The sequence below is a fragment of the Cydia fagiglandana genome, chromosome 22, assembly GCF_963556715.1.
Source record: "Cydia fagiglandana chromosome 22, ilCydFagi1.1, whole genome shotgun sequence".
NCBI classification, from domain to species: domain Eukaryota; kingdom Metazoa; phylum Arthropoda; class Insecta; order Lepidoptera; family Tortricidae; genus Cydia; species Cydia fagiglandana.
Window position 1 is genome coordinate 8,734,755 of NC_085953.1, and position 14,171 is coordinate 8,748,925.

A 14,171-nucleotide genomic window follows, 5' to 3' on the forward strand; every position below is an offset into this window, starting at 1 on the left:
ACTCAAATCAATTGTTACATCAAGTTAAGTAGATTAAGAAATTCGGAAAAGCTTTGTGCAACCAAAGCCTGACAGAACCGTGACAGTTCCCCTGACAGTTACTAATGCCGCTCATTGTCAGCCTAATACCGTGATTTGGTGACATTGCCTTACATAACTCTTGCGTAAGTGCAAACCTGATTTTGATAGGGTTTAATGTGGCGGTGTTGTTGATATTGATGCGCTTGCGTAAATATGCTTTGTTTATACTTACTTATACTCAAATGCAATGAGTGTAGGTTATCAGTTACCTTTATAGTACCTTTGCAGTTAGTATATATGGATTAGAAATGTTTTTACATTAAGCATTACTTGGAAATCTTATATCTCTATAAAACAATAGTAATGCTGAAATAACATTAGCAATAGAACAACTTCTTTTTCACATACCTTATTAGATTTTTTTAAACTTTTGATCAGATACAATGTTGTCACATAAAAGAAAAGTTTTGAAGGATCTTTTATTAAACTTCGTTTATTCAAGACAACATCGACATAATAAAGCCCCTCCCTAGTCATAATACCTACTAGTACATGCAAATTCCAATAAAACTCTATAATAAATGTTATGGTGTCACGTTTAATATTCTAGTCGGCATATGCAATAGTCAAATGCATTTTAAATGTCCGTCTTTCTGTCCTTCGTTGACAGGAAAATAGCAAACGGTAAAGATTTTAATATTTCATGCGTGTGTGTGCGTGTGTCATTCTATAACCGTCAGGATTGTGTTTAAAATAAATCAGATATTCTAGCCTATCGTTTACGTTTCCAAAATAATAATATAATTAAACATCACCGACATTTATAAAAGCGCCATCTGTCGTTTATTCTTGTCGTTTAAAAATTGAAAAAAAAAAATTACGCGTGGAATGTTGGTAAAGTCTGTACGGAAAGTGAAGAGTAGAATGTATGGGTTCCCTTACATTCCACGACTTCTCTTTCCAAACAGATTCTAATAAGATTTTTTTTTTAATTTCGCACTATTTTTAGTTTACACGCAGAACATAATTGTTACTGGCCGGTTAGATAACAGGAATAAAAAAAAACAGACGTTCGTCTTTTCAGCAACATAAAACTACATCCTTATCAGATTCTAGAAATTACTGCTGTTCAAAAATAGCCTTAAGTGTAAGGTAAGAAGATAAGCAGTAAATAAAATAAACAGTACAATCGCATCTCATTCGACGCACTCGTTCCAATTTCAAACTATTTCCACTTAAATTCAAATCTTTATTGCGACAATTATAATTATGCGTTCCGAAAAACCGTTACATATCTTATTGCATTGCGTTAAAGTTGAGTTCGGCGTAACATACGAATGTGAGCATATTGTAGTTGGTTAATTAATGTTTTGATATGAAGAATGGTTCTCAGAAGAAACTTAAGGTCCTCTTGAATTAACAATAACATTTTTGCGTTGTGTTTATGTCTGGGTGTTGGGTTACCATGATTGTTGGTACGATAGTGCGTAGGACTTTAGTAGAAATACCGGTAGGTCTGGACATGGTGGTCTTGAGATTGAGACTAAATTATTATTCAAATTACATTTTTTACAACGAAAATTTAACAACGATATTATCACTACGATTCGCGGAAAGTTCAAAAAAGTGCTGGGAAGCAGGAGGGTGTGGTGGTAACAGGCAATTGAGGCTGCCCTGCTTTTTTAGGCTTCGTGCGCGAACTATAACCTCCCGAGTCCCAGTGTCCTTTTAAAAGGACAAATTCATATTGAATTTTGAACTTTAATGAAATAAAAAAGGGTTCCAAATTCAAACCTGCAAAAATGACTGTGGAGCTTATGAGGATATTTATATAGCTACGGCGTAGCATGACGTAGCAGCTGCTACAGGTTGCAAATTTAAATGTCTTATTACAAGAAGAAGTAATTAAGAAATGCCCTAATAAGCATAACTGCAAATGAGTGTAGGCGGATAGACGTTGACTTTACAAGTTTACACGTATTCACATCGTTTACCGAGTATTTCTGAACCAGTATGATTGTCCGCTCTAATCACAGAAATATAACTGATGTCTAGACCAATATTATAATGGTTGGCTTAAGCACTTAGTATAGCAATATTAGCAATAAATACCGAGACACGCGTTGCATTGTCGCTTTATAATAACAAAAAGCGAATTCCTCTAACATGAATCTGTATAAGGTGTGATACGTATCGTTTTTCATAAACAAAAAATACTTTATACATATAAAAAATAACACTCTGCACTTAACGCTAAACAGCCCGCCCGGCTCAATTGAGAACCAATAAAAACTACAAGTTCAACCGAACACATTTACATCTCTTAATAAATCTCGAAAACAAAATCCCGAACGAAAATTAAAACGAAAAAATCACAAAGCCGGTAGTGAGGCCGAAAAAAGAAATTAAAATTCAAATAAAAGAACGGATTCCTTAAGATAATGCTTATTCATTCCACATTTAAAATCAAATTTTCAAATAAAGAACTCCGAGTCGATCGGGCGCGTAAGCTCGAGCGAGCGAGAGGTCCGAGCGTTCATGTAAATAAGACAAAGATGGATAGCTTATTATGATTGACAGCTGAGAACGGTTAGCCTTGAAATATTTGAAACATTATATTATTATAAAGTACACTATCTTCGTTTAGCTTAAGAGTAAAGCGGCCATTTAACTATTATATTTAAAGTGGATAATTAGTGACTTTTGTGAACTTTAGCTTTCTACGATTTTGTAACAGATAATCGTTCTCGTGGTAGATAGGTAATTAGTCGTAGGTATTCATCTCTTTAAGACATCATTTTTAGATTATAATATTTATACTTAGGTACTTAATTAATGCTTCACTGGCATGCTATGCTATGTATAAATATTAGATTTTTAAATGTTGTCCGATGACAAACGTTTTTTTTCCTAATAGTTCTATTGATTAACTATGATGTTTTTTCATAAATTGACTGTAATCTTTAAAAAAAAAATTAAGCAGTTATTTTCTTACTAATGGACTTTGGTACTTACCTACTAATAGGTTTTTTCACTAAACACCGTGTGACTTGGAGTTACAATCATACAATATTTTATTACAATCAGCACATGCTTATTTTTGCCATCATAACATATAAAAACCTAAACCAGAAAATGCTAATAAATGGTATCAATCTGTCCAATAGTCCAGCCAATAACTTTGTCCGCTTCGCTCGTGTGTAAGCTCTCATTACCCATATGTATAATGACGGCGGCTAGATGCTCGTTTTTAGAAACGTCGAGTTTCTCCGGAACACGTTTTAAATCATAATTCGAACGCCGTTTTTGAATTTAGAACGTTGACTTTTAAGTTTTTTTTTCGTGGACGCCGAATGTGAGTTTTTTTCTGCCATTACCGTATAACAAATAGGTATAACTACTGGTTTTCAAATTCTCCGTTTTTCGGGTTGACAGCTTTTAGGAGATTAATACCGCTTGCCCGAGAACGGACAGTTAGCCAATTAGAGTAGATCAAGAACTTTGTAATGACTGTTATTACTTAGACATTATAAAATAATAATTGTAGGGAATGAAGTATTTTCGTATATAGTATGCGTGATCTTTGGAAACAAATACTAGTATACATATATTAAGAGCATCAATTTTAATATATGGTGGACCTTATGCCTTGCCAATAAGGTATCCGATTTGTCAGTAAAGAAGGACGATGATACTGGCCGGTAAGAATCTGGGCGGTTTGAATTTGGAATTACTGAAATGGCGGTTAATTCGCGTAGAGCTACGAACCACGTACATGCTATGAATTCAGATATATAGTCGGTCAAACAAGTTTGTCAGTAGAAAAAGGCTCGAAATTCAAATTTTCTATGGGACGATACGATACCGTTACGCTTGCTAGTTTTAAAGCTGCTCTTTTCTACTGACAGAAGTTGCTTGACAGAGTAGAATTCATTTATTTATGCTCTATTCACCCAGACATCAAATCTTGCCAATACAATTGCAATGTTGATACGTCAAAATGAAGATTCAAAATAGAATGGAATAGGCGAACTTTTTATAGGTCTCTGGGCGGTAAGAGGTTAAAACTTGTTTGAATTACACTTCAATAGGTATCCGACGAGTTTACACGTAAACATGACAAATAAATGTTTTTATAAAGACTTCAAAATATACACGCAAACATGTAATTTACTGAATATTCAATTATTGCTAAAGGTCATACAAAACAAGGTAATGCTAAATAAATTATGCTAATCGAAGACAAACTAATAAAAACGGACGTGTTATTGCAAACAAATTTAGATATAAGTATTTGATAAAGAAAAATTTGAATACAATTATAAGTATCAAATTTAAATTACGTAAGGAATTTCGGTGTCACCTTGTCAGTAAATAATTTTAAATAACAAAGAAAACACCAACAGTAATGTAGGTGTTTTCTTTTTGTAACCAAATATGTTTAGAAGAAATACTCGAAATATGCTCGCTCTGTCTTATCCTTCCATATCTTTTGATGCAAATTATGCTTAAAAGTGCCGTATCCTTAAAACACTTTCAATATGTCATGAGCAACATGGCTTAAATGACTCGCATCCAGACCATAACTGGGAAAAAAAAAATCACCAACTTATTGGTTGAGAAATTTATTTGAACCTCCATATTCTTTGGCACTCGGCAGCATTGATTAATTCAAAATTGGAACATTGTATAAACGTTCGAGTTCTGGTGAAATAAGCCAAGGCGTTCATTATTGGCCATAAAGCCGCCGTAAAAACGATTAACGCCATTCGAATATTCAAATATTTCAAATCGAATGATTAGATTGCTCTTTATTTGAATATTACTAAAAAAACGAAAGCAGTATTTCCTATGGTTACGTTCCACCACTTGTTGAATTCGTCTAAGGGATTTTTAAAGCCTGGTAATTAGAAATGGACTAAAGATGCGCAGCACGAATCTTGTGACGGAAGATTTGGCAATCGCGCGGGTTTTAACGCTTTACCTTAATAATGCTATTTGGCCTGGTAAAAACGTGTTAAAAACCTAAAAAAATTAAAAGAAAATCTGAAATTAATCAATAAGTTGGTGTGAAAATTGTGCATCGTCCGAATTTGCACGTGGCCAGTATACAATTACCTAATTAAGTGGCCAGTATACAGTATACAATTAAGTATACTGTGTCGAATAATATTCATTTTGTTTGAAATCACCTTTATCTTTGAAAGCTCTAATCAATTAAAAACCTCAACAAGATAAATGACAACCTACAATAGACGCCGATAACTCGCTACAAATATAAAAAAAAAGATTAAGTTATTATTTAAATTAAAACTAATCCCAATAAAATAATTAACATAATAAAATATACATAAAAAGCTACGCTTTCCACCTACAGTGACAGAAACGGGCTTAATTAATAAATTGAGTATCCCAATCGATTAGTTAGAGCCGTAATCGAGTGAGTCCATCGATTCGGAATCGATAGATACTGCCGTATTCGAACTTCAAGATATTAACAAGAGACGACACGTATTAGATCCATTCTAGATACGTTATAGTTTAGATATCAACTAGTTCTCTTTTGCAGCGCAATTCGGGCAACCAATGTCACTTTTACGTTAGAAAGAGTAAGATATCTATTAGATGTGAATTGGATCTCCAAGTCATATCCTGTAGAAATCGTTCAAGAGTATATCCAGAATCGCGCAAATGTCAAATTTGACAGGTTAGATCTTAAACATATCGTTATCGTATCTTGGTGATGTCTAAAAGATATCCAATAAATGTCTATTTCAAAATCCGAATCGGGCCCATAATTTTATTAGAGTTAGCGTGGGTGTTTGTATCGAGTACTTGGGTTCTATCTATGAAAAAATGTGTTTATCCGTGGAATGACCACATAACATGATTTAATGAGTTCATGACCATATTAGTAATGTAAGGGGTCAAAGACCGAAAGAAGAAAGCATATTGGCTTAATTACTTTATTATATTACGAGTTTTAGAATATTATGCAATAAGGACTATGTAGGTAATAATTATAATGCCTTAGTATTATGTAGCAGGATTTGGAAAAATAATAATGATGACTTACGATCGTAGTTTTTAATCTATGGAACCTTTTGGTTTTCGCGTGCATTTCTCTGTAGTAAATGTTTTTTGGCATCTATGTTTTTTTGCCACCAAATAATCGACAAAATCTCCGTTCAAAGTTATAAAGTGTTTAAATATTGTTAAATTTCGTAAGTACATTTTTAAAGCGTTTTTAATTAAGTGTTGTGTTAGGTATATCAGCCGTGGAATGCCGAAATCCGGGTGAATGTTCAATTGGCGAGTTTTTACCATAATTTATTGGTTGCCCTAGGCGTTTACTTTTATCAATGTATACTTTCCGGGCAATGTGGGCAAGATGGATTAGGTAACTGTTTATTGGTACAGTCAGCATCTATTAGTTCAGAGGTTCGCGAAGTTGGAATCTCGACACAATGCGAATTTTAATTCGTTTGTGGTTCGTTCCGACTGAACATCTAGCCTTTACCTAGGAGGAGTTTTGGCCGAAGGGTGTCAAGTTTTGGCCGAAGGGTGTCAAGTTTCGGCGGTTCCGCGGCCGGCTCCCTGACACTGCGGGGTTGCGTAATGCATCGGAACCATAATGTGATTTATAGTGATTAGTTTTAAAATATATTTTTATAATATTGTATGCTAGTTTTAAGGTATTTATGCATGAGCCACTAGTTACCTGAAATAAAAAAAATCATTCATTCATTCAAATCGTGACAACCAAAGCGGTCAAATATATCGTAACACACTTTTGTTATCATCTTATCATATAAATAGGATGGGTTCGATGTATTGGGCCACTTTGGCCATCACAAACATTAAAAAAAACTGACAACCGAACATTTTCAAATATTGAAATCGGTTATAACTTATAATTGATACTCGTATCTACCGTGTATATTAATGAAACCTAAAGATAATGATAAATATCATGAGTTTAGAAAAAAATTATAAAAAACGAATCAAATTTAACTACGACTGAAAACTTATTCGTATTCATGTTTATAAAAAAAAATTAACATTTTATGTAATAACTATTGAAGATTCAATTATACTATTGAAGCCAACTATACTTGTGTACAATTATACCAATTTAGGTACGTTTTATCGAAGACTGGCTTTCTAGTGCCCCGGGGTACAATAAACATAATGGCAATTTGTTTACGATTAACACTTCACTTGCCAAATAACTCATAAAAGTAGTAAGGTGTATTTGGGTAATTTCGAAAATTGGTTAATTCCGAAAATCGTTTAAAAATCACTCACATTCCGTTGTAACAAGAGTCTATTTTCCGAATTATTCGCTACTTTTTAGTGTTTTTTCTTTTAGTAAATACTTACTTAAAAAATAAAAGTTGTACAAATTCTATTTGGGCAATATAAAAGTTTAAATTATAGGTATAGTATGTCGACTTGTGTAATAAAAAACCAGACAAGTGAGAGTTGGACGCGCCCACCGAGGGTTCCGTACTTTTTAATATTTGTCGTTATAGCTGCAACAGAAATACATCATCAGATCTGTGAAAATTTCAACTGTCTATCACGCTTCATGAGATACAGCCTGGTAACAGACAGACAGACAGACGAACCGACAGACGGGCGGACAAACGACAGTGGAGTGTTAGTAATAGGGTCCCGTTTTTACCCTTTGGGTACGGAACTCTAAAAACTAGTTACTTACACGTGGACTATACAACTTGAAAAGTTTTTGCAAGAAATTATCTTGAGAGATAGTACATGATCGCGATATATAACTAGGTACTTAATTAGAATGATAAATATGGAAGATATGGCAACGGTGTCACTTTAGATCGAAGATAGACGTATAATTATTAAAGATGTCATATTAAATTGAAGTTAAAGATGAATATCTAAGTTCTTTATACTACCAGGCGTGGCTCACTCCGCGATTTCGTCTCGTTGCTACAGGTAGCTAAGTACATCCGTTCCACACCAATTTTGGTGGCTAGCCATAAGCCGCGCGTGGCGCTGTCGCCACCTAGAGGCCATACTCGTATCTGTCCTGATCTAAACAGACGCGCTTTGTTAGAGAGTGAGTCTTCTGTACAGTCAGCAGCAGAAGTTGCTAAGCGGACCAGGTGTTCAAAATGATCTTGGCGCGACTTTATAGTTAAGGCAATAAGAGCGTGTCAAAGTAATTTTGAACACCTCGCCCGCTTAGCAACTTCTGCTGCTGACTGTACCTAGTACTATTATTTATTCTGTGATACTACTTCCTTGTCACAACCGCCCATTGGCTACGAAGGCTACGTACTGGGGTTTAAAAAAGACAGAGATATTATAGTTTAGCAAGGGATGTGTGTCAGTGGAAGAAAGGAAGATATATAGGATCATACTCGGCCAATTCGAACAGCGCGTATAAGATGTCACACCGATACAATACTGATGACAGTGTCAAAAGTGACATTTCTTCAACCAAAAACTTCACTGACACTGACAGATTAGTATCGTATCGGTGTGACATCTTATAAGCATTATTCGAATTGGGCCGACTGTATTTTAGTTATCACCCTAAAAAAGAGGGATGAACCTTTTTTTATTCTACTATTACTGACAAAACTTGTTTGCAGACACTGTAACTAGTAATCTCCGAATGCCAATCGGCCCATTATCCTTTAACACGTATGTATGTCTGTCTGTGCCTTTTACACCGAGGACAATATACAATAATAACAATAAAACAGTCGCATTACCTGCGCGTACGCACGGATTGATCACGCGGGTCAGTTCTGATTCTACTAATTTATTTATTAAGAGCCGACTGTGTCTCACTGTTGGGTTAAGGCCTCCCCCCTCTTTTTTTACTCGTCTCGGTTTCGTGCAAATTTTGACCAATTTATCAAAACGGAATCCAAGTTATATATGAGAGGTAGAAATGTTATAATCTACAAATGTTTCGAAATTGCCGCCTTTTTCTACTAAAATATTTATTTGTCAAATTGATTACGATATACGGCTAAATTTCGACTTATTTAACTAGATTTTGTTATAAAATTACATACATCTATTTGTAACATTTTCCCTCCCTCCTACTAGGGATTTTTAACGTGATTATTTATAAAAACGTGATTCATAATTTAAAAGTTTGCGAATAGGTATGCGTACGAATAATAAAAAATATTCACACCTCGACGTCCTAAATCATCAACAGATATTAAATTAGGTTTTCTTGGGCAAATACGCTAGAGTTGGGCAGAACCCGCCCGCTTCGGCAAAAATATGCGAAGGACGACGGAAACGATTTTATAATCACGCCGATTTGAGCACGGCTGTGATAAAAATTAATAATGATCTGTAATGACTCATTATATTACGCCTTATTATAACGGCTCATTTGCATTTTAATTTTATAATCTAATAAGATTCTGATAAGGTTTTGATTTCTAATTGTATCCTGCGTTTAAAGATTCTATATAAATTTTAAGGGTGTACTTATACGAGGGTTGCACTGAAAATGTCGGGAATAGAGAATACTGTCGCATCTAGACAGTCAATCTTTATTTTAATGCATACTTAATCTCAAACTGACCACGCATATAAATTTTCTTTTGAAAGTAATCATTCTGTAATGCACACGGCTCATAATCCCAAAGTCCTTTTTGTATGGCGATTTTGGAGCCTTAGTGGTTTTGTATGAAATTCGTGGAGTAGCCAACGGAATTGAAGTTTTTTTACATATATATATAATATATAATATTTTTTTACTGTTGTCATATGAATATTTAGGAATGTCGAAATCTGCCGATATGCAACTTTTTTGGCAGTCTTTTTAATTAACAGCACAAATGCGATTTTAATTTTTGACGTCGCTTTGGAATGACATGCTTCTTTAAGATCATCTATGGGATAAAATGAAAGTGACTTTCATATTTAATTTTAACCGCAAACGAGCGTACGATGAACTCTAGTTCATAAAAAAATAACAGAAGCCCATTGTAACTTTTATTTGTTCGCTGAGGGCATATTGAAAACCGTTTAAAAATTTGATCGGAAAAATCACTTTGCCAAAAATTCAAATAATGTTCGACATACAATTTTCAAATTGCCAGTAATTCTTAAATGCAAATGACAACCAAATGAAATATACCTTAAAAGTTTTATAAAGAGTTACATTTTTATAAATTATATGCCTCTTTCTATTATGTTATTTCTAAGTGTCCCATTCCCGAATATTTCAGTGCGACCCTCGTACTCGTATATGTCTGTAAATATTAAAATATACATACACCTGGGGGCCTAGACAAGACAATCTTACATCGACATACGCCAAACGATAAGAAACCAAAGTATAGAAATGACAATTGCTATGCTACAAAATGTCACGTGATTATTTCCATACACAGTTTAAGTTTCGATTGGCTTTTTCTATCAAAGATTGTCATCTTGGCTAGCCCCCTGAAACACCAAACAGCAAAATGAAGTTCACAATCAGCACTTGATCAAAGTACAGACTATAGCCATATTAGACTTATATCGAGCGGGATATGAACCGTGATTACCTTTTGTATTGTTTTCGAGCTTCCGATATTTCGACGCAGTTATATGGAAGACGCACGGGAAACTGACGGGTCGACAAGTCTAGCGAAACTAACCGTGAATCATTGAAAACTGTTATAGCCACATTGTCCAAAGCCTTATAAACGAAAGATGCCAATATGTATAAAACCTGTAAAGATTAGGCGTGACTAGATTACGTTGGTAATAATTGATAATATTTTGTAACTGAATAGAAATATCAATCCGTTTTTTATTGTGCGTCAACGTTAACTTAAAGTCTTTAAGTTTTAACATCCGCATCGTATTCATTGCCCTTTTTAGAGCTGTCAAAGTTTAAAATAATTCCAAGTCATTTGGTTCAAAGCGTTCATTTAAGTCGATTTTTTGTCCATAAAAGAGCCGTCGAATTCCAAATCGAAACGTAATGATAATATAACAAACTAAGTAATTAGAACTAGGTCCGGTTTTACATAACTTTTAACAAAAGCTATTGGCCTTATTATTACAAGTACCTAAATCTTTATCTTCAATCAGATTTTGTGCTTTAGAAACGTTTTGTAACTAACCTATGCCTTAATTACACGACCTTTTAGAGTCAAAAGTCAATTAGTCGACTAAGTAGTAAACAAAAGTTTTTAATAACAAATTTTATCTACGAATGTAACAATGACTTTCATTAAATTCAAGGTGGCCGATGTAATTTTAAACGTTAACTTTATATGTTTCAATGTAGAATAGATTTAATTTTAAATTACAATTGTGTATTGTTAATAATGAGTTATATTTGTAATAAGTTCACTTCCTTTAGTTATTTCGTTAACTACTAAAATGAGAATCGATTGAATATAACTTGTGCGATGTCACGTAACTCAGAACAAAAATCAAAAATTTTGAATTGTAATCTATTTTTTAAAGTTTTCATGGATGACTCACTTCAAATTTAGAATAAATAATTTCAACGTATTTACGCGTAGTGACGTGACATGTTGACAACTTCTCGGAGATGTCAATAGTGATGTGACACATACATTATCGATGTGTCGATCGGTACGATCGGTGTATGTTTAGACATAGTTCCAAAGAAAGCAATTACGAAATGTTAGAAACATTTTTAAGAATGACTTTAGATGGCAGATTAAATTTAAAAGGTTTTAATGTCAATCAATACTAATTCTTTTTTTAATTGGAAATGAATCAGTGCCTAAACCTCGTTTTTTCTGAACAAAAAGAAGACAGACCGCATCGGTAACCACGAACGTCTCAAATGTCAATTTGGTTTACGTTAATGTTGGATTAGGTTTTTTTCCTCAAATGTGACGCTGGGTATAGTTAGTTTCAAATTAACCTTCCTTGTCCAAATGAAGGATAAGCGTATTTAAGAATAAATATTGCGAATGCAATATTTTATGAATTCGCAGAACGGAAATATGTGCATGACATTTTACGACGTTTGAATTTTAAAGACTGATATGAGTTTCTCCTTTACTGGTAAGATATAACGTACTCCCGAAAAGTTATTGGATAAGGTGGTGGTACTAGTGCTCGACGCGGTCCCAGTACATGTTATCTTGAAACTTAAGTCATTGTCAATAAAGGTGACAGCAGGGTGTCATCTATTGGGCATTAGCATGTCGAGCACTAGTACCGCTACCTTACAAGCCAGGATTTGAACTATCGTCATGCTGCCATTGCTGCATATATCTTGGAAGAAATTTAAAGTTGTGTGTGAAACTCTTAATCTATATGAGCTTAGTGACGACATTCAATCAAAGTAGGTAAATGTCTTAAATCATCTTAGTACTAAAAACATCGATGTTTCTACATACTATGAAACCACCAAATTGAAATCCTTACGGACTCCCAAAAGCCATCCACATGGACTAATTGTATATTTTAATATATTCTTTCCATTTGCCTACACTTGAATCAGAGTTTTTTGCTCTGCCCTGTATTAGATCATTCACCGAAATGTCAAAACCGGATAATAATTGATATATTTACGCCCTTTTTAGAGATCCGTGGAAACCAGAAATAGTCTGTAGTGACTCTGCCTACTAAGCAGAACGGCCCGGGTTCGAATCCAGCTAAGGGCATTTATTTGTGTGTTTATCAACTTTATCACAAATATTTTTTCCTTAGTTATAAATGTGTTTTATAAGTAACTATATATCTCTTCGAGTAGCAGCCAGTAGGTATTTTAGGTTTGTTGGAAAGCGCAGCAAGAGCTTACTGTAGGACAAGGTCGATCTGTGTAAAATTATCCTATTATTTATTTACTTCCATTTGTACATCTATTAGAGTATGGCAGATACTTTTGGCAAGCCGTTCTACACGGTATTATTAATGCTGACTGTACATTAAAATGTAATATAACTTTGAAATACTTGTATTATCATTATCAACAAAAATAAGTGTTCCGTGAACAAAGTTTTGTACGGAACACTAAAAATCCAACGGAACTCTAGTTGATATGAACACAGTTTTAATTCCGGAACTAGTTTTACGATTAAAATTTCCATGTGGATAAGTTTCGTCTACTTAATACAACCTTACACTAGAGTTCATTAAAATACTGTCGATATATATTAAAATAATAACTACTGTACAGGTACCTAATAGCAGGAATTCATTATACATTTTGTGCATAAAATTAATCTCACGAATTTGCTTAAGCGAAATGTGAAACATTTGTAACTGTATCTAATATCTTGTTTATACAAAATCACAGCTATGTCTAATGAGCGAATGTCGGCTTCTATGTCATTACACGAAATTACTTTTATATAATGAAATAGCCGAACCAAAAAACTGGCTAAACGCAAGAATCGCGTAAACGGATACTCCGCAAAAAACTAGATTCCTAGACGAATTGACGTAGGTAATCTACTGTAATTTAAGAATAATGATTCTAAAAAATGCGGGGTATCACGCATCGATCAAGTTGGCCGGTAAAATTAATTATATTCAAAGTATTAGATCTATTTTCGAGAAAACGAGATTGAGCGAGGCAAAAAACGCCACAAGTGTATGTCGAAATTGGTAACGTGGAGGTACAATTACTTATTAAAATTAATACAACTCGGCCTTCGTCCGCCTTCGGGTTGACTATCAATCTAACGTTGCTCGATTTCTGTTTACCTTGTTTTGAATTAGTTGACTTTACATATGCTCTGGTTTCGTTGGAACGCACGTGTAATTATTTTGTTTGTTGTCGGTTACTAAGGTGTACTTCATTAACTATTACCAAATGGATCAATTTAACAAATTAAAGATACTAATTTGAAATGTTGTTTGTTTCAGATGTTACAATTGTTGGCTGATCTTGAAGACTGATTAGTTTTACTATATGAAGCCAACTAGTCAGGAAATGAGTGACCCATGAAGCGGAATCGCAGGTATGTACTGAGCATCTCTGTAATTTTAGCTAGAATCATTTCAATTGTTTACAAACGTCGACAGCCCTAATATGAAAAAGTCGGCAGCCATATAAAAACATCCCCGAGAATTAAAGTTTAAATTCAAAACATTCCACAGCATTCAGCTAATCTGACTGTCAACAAAGACCTATTGTTCACTGGACACATTGTTTC

The 14,171-nt window shown here is 34.1% G+C and overlaps 1 protein-coding gene across 1 annotated transcript in view; it reads left to right on the top strand.

The window, feature by feature from the left end:
* LOC134675402 (uncharacterized) overlaps window positions 1–14,171 on the top strand; it is a 111,168-nt gene that overhangs the window by 59,445 nt on the left and 37,552 nt on the right. The window contains exon 3 of the mRNA XM_063533609.1: window positions 13,882–13,976. The gene's annotated coding sequence lies outside the window, so the exon portion shown is untranslated. The remainder of the gene's footprint in view (window positions 1–13,881; window positions 13,977–14,171) is intronic.